The sequence below is a fragment of the Tamandua tetradactyla genome, chromosome 18 (assembly GCF_023851605.1).
Source record: "Tamandua tetradactyla isolate mTamTet1 chromosome 18, mTamTet1.pri, whole genome shotgun sequence".
NCBI lineage: Eukaryota > Metazoa > Chordata > Mammalia > Pilosa > Myrmecophagidae > Tamandua > Tamandua tetradactyla.
The window spans coordinates 10243175-10264828 of record NC_135344.1 but is presented as its reverse complement, the minus strand read 5'-3'; positions in this window follow the sequence as shown (position 1 = coordinate 10264828).

Genomic DNA, 21654 nt, shown 5'->3' with positions numbered 1-21654 from the left:
TACTCTCTTCCCTGTCATTCAACGCTGGCTCCCCTGCTGCAGTTCAGTTTTCCTCTCTGCCCTACATACCGCATGATGATGCACCTGCGACACGCAGAAGACGAGATGTCACTTCACCTCAATTAACTGCCCTAGGTCTTTCCTCTGCAAAAGGGAAAAGCAAGGGACGGCTGATCAAACACTTCGATCTCAGATTCAAAGGGATGGATTTGGCCTCCGTGTTACCATGGAACTGACGTTAGGAAATTGCGTGTACACGTGCCAGATGCCGCCTTGCAGAGTTACACTTGAATTCTGCTTCAAATGCCAACGTGCTGAGTTAGAGGCTTAACGACTGCCTTAAAAGTAAAGGTCTCCCATTTCTCCAAATACTAAAGAGGTGAGACACAAGTTAGAGTGGCCTTTTCCTAATTCTTCCCATTAGCATACTTTGTGGCAATCAGCACAGGGAGATCAGCAAAGCCACTTGACCTGGGCGTGTGACACAACCATTGTCAGCACATTCTCTATCCAGTATTTCACAGATGAATGGGACAGTATAGAGACTAGAGTTTGAGTTTCAACTTAAGAAGTTCAATGCCTTGCCCAGTATAAAATGGGCTTCTTAGTACTGTCTAACAATCTCCTAAAAAAAAAAAAAAATGAAAATTTAAGGGCCATTGAGAACCAGCATTACCATAGAATTTCTTTACAAAGATTAATCATGAGTATCCAGCTTTGATATGGGTCTGGGGTGAATTTTTAGCTTATGTTGAAGAACAAGCACTTAACCATCAGTGGGACATGAACGCCATAACACAGTCAAAGAAACAGGGCATTTCATTTAATCCAGTGGTGTCAATTATATTTAATGATTTCAGGAATGTCTTTCCAAGTTATTTTCAAAGCAAAGGCATTCAGGAAAACAGAGGGTGTCATGTTAAGTAAGCTTGTAATGACTATAAATTTTATGATAAACTCAGGGTCCCATGTTTTATCTAAAAAGTTTTAAAATTTGATTAGAACGTTTTGAGGAGAGCCAACATTCTTAAGAAGAGAGCAAACTCTTTTATTTTGAATATCCTAGCTAACTTTACTACCTAAGCAGAATATTAGAGTATATTTCATTTACACAGAATGGATTTTCCCAAAGATTATGAAGCAAATTCAATTTCTAACCCACCAAAAGGGAAGAGAGGGGGAAAAAACTTGCCTGCAACATTTTTTATTCCTTGCTGTTTTTAAACATGACACAAATTTTGGTATCAGCATTTTGAACTTGTTATTTATTACAGCTTCAAAAAAGTGACCTTCTGTGTCCCTGCTGTCCAGAACTGAGCGAGTGATGATGAGGTGTTAGGCAATTTAAAATAGCCTAAGGAAGCCTGGTGGCAAAGCTTGCAGTTTATTCGGTATTTTTTTTTAGTTATACTTTTTTTGAAAATCCACATTAAAATATAGTTAAATGGAGTTACATTTTTGAGTGAGGCACTACATCATGATAACTGTCCATGCCATTTAGGATTGTACACGTTTTGTTTTAGTGATAATCGTTTTCCTGTCACCTGCCATTCTATAGGCAAATGTAAATCTGAACAACAGCTGCATTGTCTTGAGGCAGGGGAAATTTATAAGACTAACAAATATACCACAACAAAAAGTGTCTTCAGATTGTACATTTTGAGTATGGAGAGGATTAAGGTTGAGCCTGTATTTCTCGGTTGCCTCTTTATGGGACAGTCACTTCTCCAGGCAGAGTCTTGTTATAGCAAACCTGTCGGGAAGAAATGTCATAAATGATTGTATGAAATTGCCATTTCCTTTAGTAAAATCTCATCGAAATAGCAAAAATAATTTTGCTTGATTTTTAAAATATCATGATTAGTTCTTTTTGGTATCTTTCAAGCTACTTTTCATTGAGAAATGCTCCAGAAACAGAAGGACAACTAAAACAGATGAGAATATAGAAAATTATTATTTTCTGGCCAAATTGTGACCTTCAGTAAGTGAAATAACATTTAAAACTCTATACAAATATTTTTTATTTCACAAGAATGAAGTTAAAAAAACATTCTTTCTCACTTGCTTTCTCTCTACTTTTTGCTCTCTATTTGTTCTCTGTATAGAAACAATAATATCCTGGCTTATGAATTTGATTATGCTAATTTCATTTAAAGTTTAAAATAGCATTTAATGGATATAAAAATGAATTGACCTAACAAAGCACCATCTTCTTTATGGGACAAAATATTAAGAAAACAGGTATTTGGGTTTTGTAAATTAGTAGATGATAAGATTAAGAAACATTAAATTTAAAATAGACTTTCATGCACAATCATAATTAATATGTCAAAACTGCTCTAACGTCTGAATTTGTCTTTCATTTTTGCCAAATGTATTTTTCCACCCAAAAATATTGCTAAGAATATACAAGCACTCAGAAAATTCTGTCAAAATAGGCCTTGCTGACACATTTCTCCTAAGTGACAATATTATTTGGTAAACAGAAACTTTACTATTTCTAAAATCAAAACTACTAAATGTTAGTAAATGTAAGTTACTCTGTAGAATAGATTTGACTATAATAAAGCAGATAAATGTCAAACAATAAATATTCCATTAAAAATTTCCTTAAGTTCTGACTACCACAGTAATTGAATTTGTTGCTAATTTGTACAATGTTTTCCACAGATTACTTAATATGAAAGAGTCCTCTAATTCTATATATTTGCCAATTATTATTTTAACTTACTATTGATTAAGAAACAATGTCTAATTTTTTGAATGTGAAATGAAAATAACTTCTTAATATTTTTGCATACGCTGTTTGTGTTTTGCTAACTATTCATGTCATTGTGTAACACCACATATAATGATATGAGCAATTGAAGCACCTTTAGAGGTAGGTTAATTTAAAAACAAATAATTTTGCTAGAAATAGAAAGGAATAATGATGCACAACCACACAACAGATAATCAGAGCCTTCAGATTCCTGTGTTACATCATGGAAGTGAGAAGACAATGGAACCACATTTTTAAAATCCTGGCAACAATCAGTTTTCAACCTACAATTCCATGCTCAGATAAAGAATTAAATACTAAAATCAAAGAAATAAATTTCTTGGAGCTACATTATTGGTTTTGGAATCCATAAAATTATTAGGAAATTATGCAATTAACTAAAATGCACATTTCATAGACTCCTCTGAAAGTGGTCAGAGGTAACGTTGGCCCTCTCAGCTCATACACTTCATGGCATACGGCAAAGGTTAGAGTCAGTGAATCCAGATATTGCTATTCTCTTAATCGTCACCACAGTAAACTGACCTTTGATTATTTTTCCTGAAAATACTGGCTTACCAGCATCATGAAATCTTAGGAAAATCTTTCCAGTTTTGATCAAGTCTTATAGACAGCACTGGGCTATTTACATGCTAATGAAATTATGGAAGAAAGTTTTTGATGATTAAAAATAATGGAGCTCTAACAGTCTGAGCCTTAATAATGCCTCATTTTAACTGAGTTCTACCTAAAGTTAAATAGGAAGAATATGTGAAAATATACATTTTATTTGTGAAGCTTGGAGCTGATCCAATGTGTAAAGGAAAACATGGAATTATGAAGTACAGTTAGCTAAAAATTGAAGTAATATTTAATTGAGCTATGGCAACTCATATATATATATATATATTCCTTTTTAAATAGTCACTCTATGTTATTCAAGTAAATGAAAACACTTGTTCATCATATTCAGGATTTTTATTTTATTTTATTTTATTTTTGTTTTGAAGGCACTCATTCTTATTATACTATGGAAAATAAGGAATCCCTTTTATATGCATTCACATTTATATTTTATTTCAATACAGTTTCTAAAATTTTTAAGGCAGCTGTGTTTTGTATATTTAGCCCTCATGATTTTCAGCACAATTCTGGCAATGTACATATTTCTGGAGGGGCTTATTTGAAACCTTTATCATTTACTGTGAAGTTAATCATAAGAAGCCTAATCATCTCAAAATAAAATATTTTCATGTTTGCATTTTATTTACAGACATAGAAGTCCACTATTCTATTTCCTTCACAGAAATCAATAATAAGCTGACATCTTAGGAGGGTAGAAATTCAGGATTTTATGAAGAGGAAGTTACAATATCTCCTTGGGGGAACCAAGGCTGCTTCCTCAGAAGAAATGTGTATATATTGAAGTCCTCAGACATTTTGTGGCAGTTTATCCTCTCCTTTCCCTCAGTTCTCAATAAGAAAATATGAAATAAATTTTTTCGTTCTGTCTTTGCAAAAGTGGAACTCTTCAGTGTTTCCTTAGACTTTTAATAAGGCCAGTTTTTATAGAAAGACTTTCTGTCCAGATACAATTTGGCATGGTTATGTTGTCCAGTTGTTTGGTCAAACAAGCACTGGCATGGTTGTTACTGTGAGGGGATTTTATGGATTTAAATCATTAGTCAACCGGTTGCATCTATGGCTGATTGCATCTACAATTAGCAAAGGAGACTGCTTTCAGTAATGACAAGAGACTCATCCAATCAGTTGAAGGCCTTAAATGAAGAACTGATGAATTTCCAGCCATCAAAAGGGAGAACTTCTATCCTTACTTCAGCCAGCCAGCTTCTCTTGGGGAATTCATTAAAATCTTCATCAGGGTTCCCAACTTAGGGTGGCCTGCCCTATGGCATTTGTACTTGTCAACCCCCACTATTGTGTGAGTCAATTCCTATAATAACTCTCTTAATATCTGCATTTATATCCTATCAGCTCTGCTTCCCTGGAGAGCCCTGATCAGCACATCAGGATTTTGCAGATGGAAGACAGTTCTTGTGGGTCCGCACAACCCAGGACATCTTCAAAAGGAGGCCGGACACCATGGAGTGGTAGCGGGATCCCATTAGGTTAAAATTACTACCTCTCTCTAAGTCCCAGCTTCTTACAGGAATGACTTTTAAAATACATGCATTGCCAGCATTTATTTGGCAACAGGATCTAGAAGGCCACAATATTCAAATTCTCACTGATCTTATCCTTTAAAGCATGGAATGGATAATTTAGTAACTATTTAAAACTAGGGAAGTTTTATGACGTAACATAAAATATGTATTAGGGAGCTCAGAAGAAGGAATAGATCGCTTTGGGATGCCGCGTGCTTGGGAATCCTGCAGGAAAAACACAGACAATGGGACGATGATGTCACCAATGATAACAGCTCACCTTGTGCAATGCTCCCACTGGATCTGGCTTTCTAATCTCTTGATAGATAGACAGTAAAACACCAGGGTAAAGCATAGGTGGATATGATGCGATAGGTGATTAGCTTCTATCTTTAATCTGAGAACTGTCCCCATGCAAACCCCTTGTCTTTCTCCTGCTGCATCAAAAGTACCAGGTGAAGGTTCTAATCATCAAAGAGGAGCACACAGGTAAGGCATGGGGTGAGGGGGTAGAAGAGGAGTGCACAGGTAAGGCATGGGGGTGAGGGGGTAGAAAAGGAGTGCACAGGTAAGGCATGGGGGTGAGGGGGTGGAAGAGGAGAGCGCAGGTAAGGCATGGGGGTGAGGGGGTGGAAAAGGAGTGCACAGGTAAGGCATGGGGGTGAGGGGGTAGAAGTGGAGCGCCACAGGTATGGCATGGGGGTGATGGGATGGAAGAGGAGTGCACAGGTAAGGCATGGGGGTGAGGTGATGGAAGGGAGCTGTGTTGGGCAGGAACTAGGGTCGCTAGAAGTCCCAGACAGGCACAGGACACAGAGGCTTCCAGAGGGCATGTCAGCCTGGGACCAGCTCAGGTGGACCCACAGGTCTTATGGACAGGTGGCTGCACAAGCCCTGCTATCACTTCCCTAATAGTCTCCCAACATCGGGCCACACAGTGAATCCTGGTGAGGCTTTATTTGATTAGTTTACTTACCCATCACAGCAACCCTTTGAGGCAGGTACTTATATTAATTTTTTTCTTTTCATAGAAGGAAATAGAGGCATTAACAAATTGAACTAGTTGCTTAAGGTAAAACAACAGTTCTATGGCAAAAAGAGCTCAGAGTCCATCCTTTTAAGCTGTGGGCTCTGGTGACTATCGTTGAGATAATGACAAGTTAAAATGTGAAGGAAAACTTGAAGAAAGTTATATGTGATGTAACCTAGGTACCAGGAAGTAAAAAATGTTTAATTGTTCCTAATTTTAATATGAACCCAGACTGTGATAATAAGGCTACACCATCCATCCGATCATTTGGTTTTCAAAGTGGAGGTGTCAAGAAAATTAAAGCCAAAACTGCAAACACAGTATGCAACTTTCATGATTCTTTAAGATCAATAGGCAAACAATACCTCATGCTATCAAGAAGTAACAAAAATTACTTGAAATCAAATAAAGCATTTAGAATGTCAAATATTACACGTAAGAATTATGAATAATCAAGGAGGCTGAATTTTTCCTCTGATATTGCCATTGGCAAAGTTTTTACCCTTCTTACTATTTGCCTTCTTTCATTACTAAATACCATGTTGGGAAAAAAAATGAACCTTGCATTTTGAGAACCATATAGGAAATAGGTCATCCAAAGAGAGATTAATAATTGACTCACCTGAAAAATATCCTAGAGGCAACACCTGGCTGGATTGCATGGCTGTTGTACTCCATAGCAACTCTTCCTGAGTCAGCAATCCAAACAGGACCATAGAGAGGAAAGCTGGTGGAAGGAAGCTGGGACGGGAAGACACTGGCGGTGTGACCTAGGAGAACTGAAAGTCTTAGCTTCATTGGAGAAATTCAAAATTCATCCATGAAAGAGTTAAAGAAAATTTTAAAACTAAATGTGGAGGACTTCCCTACTTTACTCCCCAGCTCTAAAGTCAAAAGGGGTGCACCACAAAAGGAGATCGCACATGGGGAATAGGGAAAATGCATAAAATCAGGAGAAAGGACAAGCACAAATCTAGGTCTCTTTGCTCAGTGTTTTCTTTGACCTCAGGACCTGGAGCAGCAGCCTGCTGGTTCTCAGGCTGAAAATGATTACGAGGACTCTCTTTCATTATGAGTTTTAAAGATCTAGGGAAATTCTCTCTTTTTCTATTTCCTTTTTTTTTTTCTCTCCAACCTGAAAAAAAAAGTCATTTTATAGAAATTGCTTTGTGAATCATGTTCTTTCTAATAAAATAAGTCCTTTCCCAGACTCCAGCATCTTGTGATTAATTCCTAAATCACCTTCGTCCTAACAAACTCAGAGAGAAAAACAGGAAATTTAAAATGATTTTTAAAATTGCATTCCTACGGTAGAATAATCTTTACCTTGGTGCTGGATCTGTGGAGAATTGTGGTTGGCTCATGAGACAGGTAACTTCATTTTAAGGAAACCACTTCACTGCCACACAGACAAGCCTGTCATGCTTGGAGGTTCCAGGCAGGTCATTTCATTCCAGCTCAGCATTTTACCCTGAAGAAAGTGAGAGGAAGGGTTTTTCCTAAGAGCCAGCAGCCAGGAAGCTCAGAGCTGTTAATCCTGCCCTGATTGTGAGCCCCATTTGTCATTCTAAACTGCCTCTTTGCATCAAAGTGAAAACATACCGACTCCTATAGGGAGTACAAGTTTGATACAATTGCATTATTTATATTATCATTTGTTTTCTCATTATCCGCTCTTGTTTCCTAGTTGCCAAAACAAATATCATGCAATAGGTTGGCTTAACAATGGGAATTTATGGCTGGTGGTTTTGAGGCTAGAAGTCCCAAATCAAGGCATCAGCAAGGTGATGCTTTTTCCCAGAAGAGTACAGGGCTCTGAGGCTGGCTGCTGGCCATCCTTGGTCCCCGACTTTTGGTCACCCAGCCATGCACGCGGCAGTCTCTTCTGGCGTCAGTTGCTGTATAGGGTAATGCAAATACTCATAGCTTAAGAGCCCTAACTCGGAGTCTGAGGTGTCAAATAAGTACCTAAAGTTTCAGGGAATGACCTGGTTATACAAAAAGAGCTTAATATCTCAGAATTTAGAAGTAACAGTTACAACTCCGGAATGGATGTGCCTGGTGTAAGAGCTCACAATCTAGGACCCTTTAATAGACTCCAATCTGATTGTCCATGCTCTTGCCCTTAATTCTCCAAGTTTGGATAATGCAGTTAGACCATATAAGTGAGGCAGAATAATATTTGTCTTTTTGTTTTTGACATTTCATTCAACGTACTGTCCTCAAGTTTCATTCACCTAGTTGCGTGTCTCGCAACTTCCTCCCTTCTTCCAGCATGTATGTAGACACACACCATAGTTCCCTTTCCATTCCTCAGTCCTTGTACCCTTAGGCTACTTCCATCCCTTGCAAAACTGCCACCCTAAATAGCAGTATGCAAATGCCCAGTTGTGTCCCCACTCCCAGTTCCTCCAGGTATATTATGAGCAATGGGGTTTCAGGATCATATAGCAACCCCACCCCTAGTCTCCCGTGGAACCATCACGCTGCCCTCCAAGTGGCTGCCCCTCTCAGTGAATACGTGTGCATTCTTTATTTTTAAAAGATTGCAGCTTTTCCCACGTTTATTTAATTTGTTGATTTCTAATGTAATTCCTTTGTGTTTGGATAACTAAGTTGTATAACTTCAACCATTTAAATTATTGATGCTTGTTTGATGACCTACCATAGGGTTTCTCCTGAAGAACGGCCCATGCGCATTGAGAAGGAGGCATGTTGTGTAGTTGCTGGTTGAAAAGCTCTATAGATGGCAATTACACCCAATTTGGTGATAGTGGTTTTTTATTAATTTTTACTTATAAACACTGTATACCCACAGAGCACATGATCTCTTCCCTCCCTTCTTCCCACCCACTGGTAAATTCGAATCTACTTTTTATCTCCATGAATTTCCTAATTCTAAACAAATTAATCAAATGACATCATACGATATTTGTCCTTATGCACCTTACTGTTTTCAACTGAGTATGTTTTAAAGTATCTAGGTGATGGTGTTTTTATAAGCCTTTTCTATTTTTGTTGCCATTTATTGAGAGCAGGATATTGAAATCTCCAGCTACTGCTATTTAATTTTCATTTTTCCTTTAAACATTATCTGATTTTGCTTCATGTATTCTGTGAAATACTTAAATGACCCCAAATAACTTTGAAAAAAACTCATAAAAATAAGGATTATCTACTTAATATAAAGTTACATAAACCAAGATAGTGTAGTATATTCATTAAGGTAGGCAGACAGATCATTGGAACAAAGTAGTAAACTCCAGAATATAAGGTTACATGATTTTTGACAATGGTACCAATGTAATTCTGTGGGACACACTAGTCTGTTTAACAAATAATTCTAGAACAAGAGCATATCGATATTGTGGAAAACGGACCTCTAATCTTACCTCATTACACACACACACACACACACACACACACACAAAATTTCACATATTTCCTAAGCTTAACCTTAAAAGTAAAAATTATAAAACTTCTCAAAGAAACCTTAGAAGAAAAATATTCATTAACTTTAGGCAGACAAGTATGTCTTTGATACTTGTGCATACACACACAAAATAAAAATTTGATAAATGTGTTCAATTTTTAAAAATTATGCTGCTTGAAAGACCCCATTAAGAAAATACAAAGTAAAAGTAACATCTTGGTGTAAATATATTAAATATTTATATCTGACAAAGGACTTTTATCTGAATGTACATAGAACCTAGTAATAAGACAACAACCAAATGAAAAAAGAGAGTGTGGAGGTATTTTAACAGACATCTAATTTTAAAATCACATATATATTGAATATATAGATGTATAACGATCTTACATTACTGTTGGTAATATAAGTGCTATGACCACTTTGGAAAATATTTTGCTACATTCTTGTAGAGTTAAGCATATATCCATAATTGATTATGGTAATTTTACTCCTATCCAAAGAAGAATAAAACTCATGTACACAAAAGAATTTGTTCATGTATATTTAAAGCCACTTTATTGATAATTATCCTTTCCAACAAAATTTGCAATAATTTCATACTTATGGTGGAACTCAGGATGCATTCCTTTTAAATTTGATTCAGAAAGGGGTGCTGTCTCTCATAATTTATAGTTCACTTTGCATCATGTTCCTAGCAATGCAATAAGACAAGAAAAAAAATTGCAAGCAATGAAAAGGAAGATATAAAACCTCACTATTACTAATTTTATGGTTTTCTACAAAGAACTGAGCCTTATTAATGGACTCAATAAGTTTTTGCATATAGTATTCATTTACACAGAAGACAATGCTTTTTAATAAAATTGAAATACAGGTTTCACTAGAAATTTTTTAAAAAGTTACTTTCAAAAAGGAATTATTTTACATTGTGAAAAATGAGATGACATTTCAAGTGTTACAAAAAGCATTTATCAGAAATTATTGCAATAGAGTGAAAAGGTGCTGTATTCTCTTAATGTTCATACTCACTAAGCAGCATATTATTTCTGAATTTTATGACAATATTAAACAACAGTAAACAATAATTTTCTATATTACTTGAGAAGGCATTTTACATGAGTAGACTATAGCTCAATAGATAAGTATTTATTTTAGAGTCTCAAGAAATAAGAGAAAGTGAAAGTTGGAAAATATATTTAAGGTAAAGATACGATGTTTCAAATTCATGTTTTAAATTCATGTTTATATTGAAGAAATTGTAGGTTTACAGAAAAATCATGCAGAAAATACAACATCCCCATATGCCCCTATTCTGGATTGAAATTGTTGTTTACCCTAGAAAAGCCAAGTTTTTTAAAATTCTGATTCAGTATTGTTGGGTAGGATATTTTTTATTAAATTGTTAGTGATGGGCCCCCTTTCAATTGTGGGTAAGACCTTTTGATTGGTAGTTTCCATGGAGATGTGTCTCTACCTATTCAAGGTGGGTCATTTACTGGAGCCCTTTGAGAAGGCGCCATAATGGGAAAAACTTCAGAGCTGACATAGAGAGAGACCTTTGGAGATGCAGAAAAAAAATGAGGAAACTGTTTGACAGGATAAGCCCAGAGAGAAAGCTAGCAATCTCCACCTGCCTTCCCAGCTGACAGAGAAACCCCGAACATCATTGGCCCTTTCTTGAGTCAAGACATCTTTCTCTAGATGCCTTGGTTTGTGCATGTTTATGGCCTTAGAGCTATAAACTTGTAGCTTAATAAATTCTCCTTATAAAAGCTGTTCCATTTCTGATATATTGCATTCTAGCAGCTTTAACAAACCAAAACACTCTTTCAAGCATAAAGTTTTTCTATTATTAACACTTTGCATTATTGTCAGTTTATTACAATTGATGAAACTATTGTTACAAATATACTATTAATCATAAACCAAAATTTGCACTAGGGTTCAATGTTTGCATGATATAGTCCTGGTTTTTAAATATAGATACAACCTGAAGTTTCCTGTTTTAGCCACATAAATATGCACAACTCATTGGTGCTGACATCCACAAACAGGAAGTCTATACCAATCAAGCGTTAATTCCCCATTTCACGCCTCTACCCCAAGCCTCTGGTAATCTATATCCTAGTTTCTTACTCCATGAACTTGCTCATTCCAGTTATTTCATTTCAGTGAGATCATACAATATTCACCCTATTGTGCCTGGATTATTTCACTCAACATGATGACGTCACGGTTCTTTCATGCTGTTGCATGTATCATGACTTAATTCCTTTTTTATGGATAAATAATATTCCACTGTGTGTGTATACCACATTTTATTTATCCAGCCATCAATTGATCAATACTTAGATTGCTTCCAATTTTCCATTTTTCAATAGTAGTCATTCTTGTAAAGAGTACAGAACATGAATGCATTGTCTTCATGAATATTCAGCCTACACTTATTCTCAAGTTTTGCTTTATTTAAAACCCCATCCTCTTAAGTATCCAGTGCCCTGACTACTATGTAATAACTAGAAACATTGCAGATAACTATCTGGGAACATTTCTATTTTTATAAAACACATCTGTCTACTCGTATGCCTTTCTCACTGTATTCCCTGACTGCCATCCTATTTGATTCTATGTAGTTAAATGCATATATTGAGTGTCTTCTGATAGAAGCAGCCATAGCTGTTCGTATTTTACAACAGAAATTTTTAAAAACAATTCCAGAATATTTGGAAAGATTCAAATTATACACATGGATTTTCAGAATGGGCCAGTCTGTTTCTACAGACACCTTAATTTGTGTGCTAAAGGTAAGACTAGTCTTCAAGTTCCAAGACTGACCACACACTGCACCAAAGTACAGTAATATTAGTGCATCTCAAGGACACTCTTGGGGGCAATCTTGAATATGTTTCACTGCTACCAATATGTACATTGATGATTTTTCCTTTAGGATCAATTTCTGCATTAAATGAAGAAAACCAGCAAAAACCTCTAAACCTGGCAGCTGAAATAGGGGAAGAAAACAAGAAAAGAACACCTCAGTCTTTTTATTTTAAATACACTGATAAGTTATAAATATTCTGGAACTCCACTGCTGGGATGAGATGGACAAAAGAGTCACCTGTTTTTAGTTTTGTCAGATTTCCAGAATATTACCCTAATTTAGTGGAATCCCGAGGAATGTTCTGTTTGCAGGTTTGCTTCTAATTTGAAAGGAATGTGTCCTTAAAGCAACTTCATCAGAAGAGCTGAGAGCATTTTTACAAACACTGTATCATTACATTTCCACTTTCTAGATTGTATTTGGTGAGCAAGAACTAATATCCCTGCCATGGACTGAATGCTGACCCTCACCCCAACATTATGTGGATGCCCTAATCACCCAAATCTGTTAGCATCACTTTAGATGGTAGGGTAAATAGTAATATATGTGGCAAACAACATGATGAAGCAAATTATTTTGAGAGGAGCTGCTTATCTTGGATCTTTTTGTGTGGGACCTAAATCCAAAGACAACTGTCTTTATCAGAGGGTGGCAGAGGGAGGTTCAGCACCCAGGAGAGAAGGTCCTGTGTAAAGGGAGGCAGAGATTGGAATGATGGGGCCATGAATCCAGGAAGCCAGTAACCACCAGCAGATGCCAGAAATAGAGTCTCCCCCAGAACCTGTACAGCGAGCACAGCCTGAAGACACCTTGACTTCAGAAATTTGGCCTCCAGACTGTAAAATACAAATTTCTGTTGATTTAAGCCACCGAGTGAGTGAGTATTTGTTACGGAAACTCTATGAAACTAATACAGCAGCCACATGGAATTAATACTATATAACTATTTATATATTTACCATAGCAAGATAGTTGTTAAAACGCCCTGAGAGATTAAATAACTTACAGGCACCCAACAATTTTGTATCTAATATGAATACAAACACTAGAATTCTCAAAAACACAGTTATGTTCTCTCTCCACATGGTAGAGGATAAATATTTGAATCGTTTCTTATACTTTAATGAATAATCTAATGTTTGCATTCAGGATTGGGATTTGTTATATGTAATTATTTACACTCTTTCCCATAGAGCACAAGATTTCCTTGAGACTTGTACAGCAGGCTTGCTACAAGTTGTCAATATGTTTTCTCGACTTGCAAAATAATTACTGTGACTGGTAGAGAAGCATCTTGTAACAAACCATCTGGGAATACCTCTCCTTGCCGACTTCATTGCTTGTTGGGGGAGTGTAAACCTTATGCTCAGATTTGTTTGTTGCATTGTAGAAATTCCACTGGGTGAAACCATCCCAATTTGTCATTCGATGTAAAGATAGGAGAGTCTCTTTTTCTAAGATAAAGAACAGAATGCGCTAAGCAAAATCTACATATGGTTTTAAAAGGAAACATATATTTCTCAGAACTTCTAAGACATTAAAAGAACATATTTAGGTTCATTATTCCCTAAAATAAAAAAATATTTAGAACACTAGCATTTTGTCAGCTTTGCTATTTCTATTCTTATTTTAATCTTCATGCACACTATTTTCAGTGCTAAAGGGAAAGATGCTGTATGCCAGGTTCATTTTATTTACTTGGAAAATTATTCCATTTCCCTTACTACCTTCAATCATAACAGCAAATGTATTTATTTAATTTTCTAACTTGTTGGTTAATTTTCCACTAATAAGACACTCTTGTACAATAATCTTTATTACTTTGCCTCACCGATGTAGGTATTTAACATAAATACTTGAGAAATAACTGAAAGAACAATCAAGCATATGTAACATTTTCTAATTGTTCTTGCTGTCACTTACATTTGTGCTTGAGATAACTGTATCTCGTACAAATGAATAGAAATGTATTAAGTATATAAATTTTGAAAAGCAGAACAGAAAAACCTAGGGCTTCCTGAAAATGCATTACAGTTATGAACACACTTTAATATTTAGCAGAATAAAGTCTGCTCTTTACCACGGCATAAAAATACTAATGATATTAGGAACATGACATTATATATGGTTAAAATAACCAGGGAAGGTATGTTCTTGATTTATATTCAGCAGAAAGATTACAGGCAGATGTATTTTTGTTTGTTTGTTTGTTTGAGAAACACTATGATAACATAATGCAGTGGGTCTGCCAGAATCAGAACTACTTAATTGTTCCAAAGAACGTACTCTGATGCATGGTTCTTTATTTGTTTGAACAATTGTTTTGGGGAGGAGACACCAATGAAAAGACCTGGGGGTTAACTATCATCAAATTTTTAAGAGATTTATTCTGCCCAAATTTGCTTAAGGTATATATATTGACATCATTTTATTTTAGGCCATGACACATGGACCTTATACATCAACTAGTACCTCATACGACCACTGAGTCTTGAACATACTCTTAGGATGACTTGTCAATTATGAACTCTTCATTAAAAAAGAAGTTATTGCCAAATTTAACCTCAAAGAGAATTCCAGATGCTTGAGTTACCTTTACATTTTTCTTTCACTAAAATTTCAAAAGAATAGCATTTTTCTTTATGGTTATTTAGATGTAAACTGCAGTGACAACTGGATATTTAAGCAGGAAGCTAAGGAAGATAGAGATGAGTTGGGAGAATTGCCTGTTGTTTGGACGTGTAAATGACTGGGAGAGCTTGTTTCCACTCCTCATGCACTTTCTTCACAATTCTCCAGAACAACCAGCGTGGAGATTAGAACGTGCTCATCTAGTCCCTCAGTGGTGTCAGGTTCTGTGTTCGATGCCTCACAGCAGACAGATAGAAGTAGAATGCCAACTCAGACCTCAAGAGATTTTCAGAACAGCTGAAAAATAAAAGAAACCCACATATTTGCAATTGACTGAAGAAGATGATATGTACAATCATAGAACTTTAATTATATGAGAGACACTAAAGAATAAAATTATCTTACTCCTGCGGATTTGATGAGGAAAGCCTTTATGAAAAGTTCACATTTGAGATGGGCTTTAAAGTCTGGAAGGATGTTTAAGGCAGAGAGAATAGCTTGCAGAAATGTGTACATGAGGGCAAGTTTACAGTTTGAAAAGGCAGAGTTGGGAATCCAGCGAGCTTCTAACACACAGGAGAGTCAGTGAAACTGATAACACATCACTGAGCAATCCTGAGGGAAATTTCCCATTTATTCTCCCAGCATTCCTATGAAGCAGGTACTGTTATTATACCCACAGTGCAGATGACAAGACTGGATCAGAGGGAGTTAAAGAGTTTTCCAATCTTGACAATGGAAGAACTGGGATTCTGAGGCTGGGAATTTCATTCCATGGTCCAGGTTTGTCATTGCCAATTTGCCTCGGAAAGAGCAAGTTGGCTTCATAGCATGAAGAGTTTTGTATACACATGCATGAGCAATTTGTAGTCCAGCTGCTAAATGATGAAACTCCACTTAAAGGTTCAAAAAAGGAAGCGGCAAGTGCGGTTGTATTTTAGAATGGTTAAATTCTGGCATTGGCATGAAGGATGGATTTAACCGAAATGAACCTAAGGGGAGAACATCCAGGGAGTAAGGTGCCAAGGGCATCTTGTTTTCATTAAGGTGGGTTTGGAGAGTGGCGAATAGAAGATCAGAGAAGTATATGCAGAAACCATCTTTATTTTATGTGAATTTAGAACATACGGGTTTGAATGTTTCATAAAATTTGATCTGAAGTAGATACTCTGTACTTATAAAAGTCCCATTTATCTTGTATAGGTTCCACTATTTCTTCTCTTTCCATGAAACAGACAAACAGATATCATTAGCATGCACGCTTTCATAGCTGTAGATTGATTTTTTCAGACCTATTTTCTTTTAAGGTGCATAAAATAAATTTATTTTCTCATAACCTGGAATAGTTTTTCTTCCTAAAACCAGAGGCTCAGCACTGCTGCAACTAATAGTGCTGTCCTTTGATTGTCAGAACAGTGTGTTCAAGGAAAATGGCAATAATATTCACAATCACGGGGTGGGTAATAGATGGAATATGCTCCCATCATCATCAAAGATAGCTTTAGAATAAATATTATCATAAGAGATAACTTTTGTGACAAGAGATTCATTAACCTATCAGGTACATAAATTATCCCATAACTCTGATATGTTAAATGCATAAAATGTTTAAGTCCTGTAATTGTAACTGTAAGTTATAAAGGAGAAATGGATTAAAATAACATCCCAGAGAGAGGCAACATTAACTTTACTGATTTTGCTTCATATCGATTTCTTCCTGTAGTCCTCAAAGTAGACTTATTTCATAGGAAATGTTACTCTGCAAGTAGCATTTTACTGGAGGTAAACACTCACTAGGAAATTGCCTTTGCAAATAACTTAGGCCTTTAACAAAACTGAGTTGGAGGTGAAAACAAAGCTTGTAAATGTAAATCTCTGCTAGTCCCGTAAAACATAGGACCCAGAGAAAGGTCAGGGAGGTGAAATGTTACTCCATGTTCTGCCATAAATATTTTACTTTCTCACCCTTTTATATAGGCATGGCTAGGAATGAAACAAAATACTTCGATGGTATACATGTACAAAATAAAAAGGAAAAGGTACTAAGCATTAAATTTTGTATCAGGAAAAGCCCAATAATCTGAATGACAGTGTTTGCATACCAGCAGATTAGAATAATATACTGATTAGATCAAGATTGAATTAGAATCATTTCAATCCTTAAAGTATATTTTCATTGTTATATTATTAACTGGGCAAAATAGTGGTGTGTTTATGAACAGGTCTGTCAACCAAATCTGAAGAATGAGAGTTTAAAGTTCCATTTATTTTTCTTTTTAATGACAGCCCTTTCATAAATTGATCAGGTTTTGAGCTAGAAGGACACCAATGACTGTTCTGGAGCATTATATGCAGATAATTGTAATTAGTCTTGAGACATTTTTTTTAGTGAAGTCAAAGAACCTACTCACAGGGGTAGAAAGAGATTTTAAGCAGGGGAAATGGTGAGCACCAAGGCAGGAATCAAACAGGTAATGTTGAGAATTTAGGGTATTTTCAGTGGCAGATGTGTACTCAGAGTAAAAGGCTGTACAACTTAGATCACTTCTCTATTACTATATTTGTTCAGAAATTAGGCACTTTGTATCTACTCTACAATGCATCAATAATGTGCATTCAAATAAATGATGGTTGCATCCAAAGAATTTACAACATGTGGCATTGCGCATGTCTAAGTATCAAAAGCAAATCAGCCAGAGACCTGGGTTCAATTCCCGGAGCCTACCCATGCCAAAAAAAAAAGTGACAAAAAACAAATCAGAACAAAAAAAACTAAACCAAATGCCAAGGGTTGGGATGGGAGTATTTATAGAGAAATGTCAAAGACAGTGGAGACACTCCAATGTACATGTCACCATCCCAGAGCCTCCCCACAACTAATGCTAATGCGCTTATCTCTTTTCAAGAAACAAGATACTTTAGTTTTTTGAATGCCGAGTTTGAGATGCTGATGAGACACCCCAGGTGATGTTTTCCAGGTTGCAAATGAAAAAATATCTCTGGATCTTAGAAACCAATTTTTGGGTTAAATGTAGATATTTGGAAGTCATCAGTATGCATGTTCAACCAGGAAGGTTTGGGAAGTTCTCACTAAGGTAATATGTGGAATGAAAGAGAGAAGAGTAAATACAAAGCTCTGCATGATTTTTCATATAAGGAGTGCAAGGAAAAAAAAAATCCAAAAAGGAGATTAAAGATGAAAAGCCAGAGATCGAGGAAATCTGATTACTTGCTATCTCATAAACACAAGATGAGGGTATTTTCAAACAGTAAACATACTGTTCAATGCCTTTGAAAGATCAAGACAAAAAGAAGCATATTGACTTTGTCAATAAGATGGCATTTGTCAGAAAGAGTGATTTTCTAGGTGCTTGAGGTGTGAGCTTAGTTTGTTGATATGAAACTTTCCCCCTTTTCTAATGCAGGTATTTAATGCTATACATTTTCCTGACAGCACTGCTGTCAGAGCGCTCACAGAGCGCTTATGGCTTACTTTTTTTGAGCCAAATGTACTCAAATTCCAATATAGTGTATTTCTATTTTTATTTAGTTCGATGCATTTTTTTCTTTTTCCTGAGATTTCCTATTTGATGCATAGATTCAATAAAAATGATTTCTTTAGTTTTCATGAGGTTCTTCAGCTCCAAGTTTGGAATAAATAAGGAAAAAAGAAAACCCAGGAAACTCACCATTGCATTCTTCCTTTGTTCCAAGATACCTAGATGGACTGCTTTCCTCTCTCTACTCTCTGCAATGTCCAGGGCTTTTAGTTGTATTTAGTGGGAGTATAGGGAAAAAATATATCTATTCCATCTTACTGGAAGTACAAGCCCTCAGACAATTCTTTCTTAACAAGCAAATATTTTTAAACTTTAAATGATAGCATATATATATATATATGCTATCATTTAAAGTTACACGTATATATATATATATATATATATATGATTGCAGAAATTCTAACTGTATATTTCAGTGCCTTTCATAAACTGAACAACCTCTATAATCAAACCTCAGATGGCTAAACAGAAGGTGGCAGTACTCCAGAAGCTCAACCAAACACCCTTTCAAGGGTGACCAATATATTAACTCCTAATACCTGATTTTAGTTGTCGGGCTTTGTTTTAACAGAACGTATAGTAACAATCATATACTCTGCTACTACATGCCATCTAGATCTAAACAGTTCAAACCATAACTTCTTATTCCCTATCATTAGAACTCTAATGTGTTATAAAAAAAAAAAAAAAGAAGTTCCTACTCCTGCCCCGAATCCATTTCTGTCAAAGATCAGGCTATTGACTATAGAACAGTAAGCCAGTACTGAGTACATTATTATATGAGATTTTTCTATATATCTTCTCGCTTATTAACTGGGTGAACATGAGCAATTTACTTAATTTTCAAGTCTTATCTATAAAATGGGTTAAAAATAACACCTTATCTATAAGTTTATTTCTAATTTTAAATTGGAAAATATGATGTATTGGTTTGGAATTTCTCACTCAGTGAGACCGGAAATACATTTTTATAAGAATAAAGATTTATTTTCATAATGTGACACTTTTGTCTCCATATGTATCTAACACTCCAGCAAATTCACCTCCATAATGCCACTCATCCTTCTTCCTGCTTTAAATTCTCAGTGTTATTCTTACAACCACATAATCATAGAGTGTTGAAACTTAGCTAGGCGTCAGAACACAAGCATGACCTTTGCAAACTGCAAATGAGCAACTGATGGACAAATAATTGCTATAATTTAGCCAAAGTTACACAGTTAGATAATAGTTAAGCATAAAGTTGAACCCTTGGTCCCTAACTTTAGTCCAGTACCTTTTGGGTACATAACATAATGCCTTTTATGAAATCTCCCCTTATGAATTAGGTCCTATGTTAAGCTTCTCTCCTTGACACACTGGTTAATTAGCCTCAATTGTAGTTTGAATCATGCAATTACTTGGCTCAGATATAACCTTACCTTTAGACCTAAGCTGGAATTCACAACAGTTCTGCAATTCACTGGCTCAGAGAGCTTCATATTATGGTCTAATTTTTTGAGCCAAATGTACTTAACCTAAGTTGAAGTACTATCTACTAGACAAGGTCATTTTAGGGATCAAATGAGATGAAGCACCTAAAACCCTAAGCATAGTGTCATATCTCGTCCACCTGTTTTCACCCACAGCTGGATAAACAATTCCTTGGGTTCCCAGACTCATGCAGAAAGCATTTCAACCTAAGCACACATTGTTAAGTTTTAACTTGGTCTCAGGGAAAGCGTCTATGAAACACTTTGTCACAAGCAAGTGCAGCCTGGAGCCATGGACCAGGCACCAAGAGAACCAATGGACACTTGTTCCGGGCTCCCAACCACCATGCAATCCTCAGAGGCTTTCTGCCAGCATCTCAGGGATCACAATGGAAAGGCATCTCTCTTTCCCACAGTAAACAATGAGATAAGGCACCATCATGGTGGCTTTTCTTCCTCCCTGACTCGATGTCCCTGCCCCTCACCCAGTTCTCCTGAAATCTCCTCTAACATAAAGTTCCTCTGTACAAGTCCTAGTCTTAGGAATGGTTTCTGGGGAAAGCCAAAGGAGCAGACTGACACATCACAGGTATGCAAACAACACGTTCCTCTTTTACTTGTAATGTATTCAAAGTCTGTCCACTTACTGATGTAATTATAGTTTTTCTTTTGGGTAATTAAGGTCATAGACAAAATATCCACCGATATTTATATAGTATTTGATGCCACATGATTTCTCTACAAGAGCGTTACTCAGCTGCTGGCTGTTTTTTAAATGCATTTCATCTTCTGTTATTTTGCTTTACTACATGATCTTTCAATTGCTTAGACTACTCTTGATCCCATCTTTGCACATTAAAATTTTGCATTCTTTAAGATTCTCACCAAATGCAATCACCTTGTACTAGTTAGGGTTCTCTAGAGAAACAGAATCAACAAGGAACACTTGCAAATATGAAATTTATGAAAGTGTCTCACGTGACCGTAGGAACGCAGAGTCCAAAATCCACAGGGCAGGCTGCGAAGCCGATGACTCCGATGGATGACCTGGATGAGGCCACAGGAGAGGCTCACCAGCCAAAGCAGGAATGGAACCTGTCTCCTCTGAGTCCTCCTTAAAAGGCTTCCCATGATTACATTTAGCATCACTAATTAGAGAAGACACTCCCCTTTGGCTGATTACAAATGGAATCAGCTGTGGATGTAGCTGACGTGATCATGACCTAATCCTATGAAATGTCTTCATTGCAACAGGCAGGCCAGCGCTTGCCCAATCAGATAATCAGGTACCACAATTTGGCCAAGTTGACACCTGTCCCTAACCATGACAGTCCACCCCTTGTCAACTTGGCACCTATATATATATATATATCACCTTAGACCATACTCAATTTCCAAATGAAAACAAATAAGCACACATTTTTTTCTTTTACCTGACAATACTCAACTGTCCTGCATATAACTGGAAACACATTAAATCTCTCCAGAATAGGGTGCAAATCCTTGGGCAACATTCGTTCTTAAACTTGATATCTTACAACTTAAATAGTGTAACATGAACAAAACAGCATTACAGTCCTCGTTTCTGTAACTGATCACGTGGTTGAAGTTCATATTTATCACTACCTTCTTCCACTACCCATTCCATGTTCCCTTTCCCCTCAGCAAGCACTTCAGCTGGCCGTGGTCTTTGCCTGGTGGGGTGACCCAAACCTTCA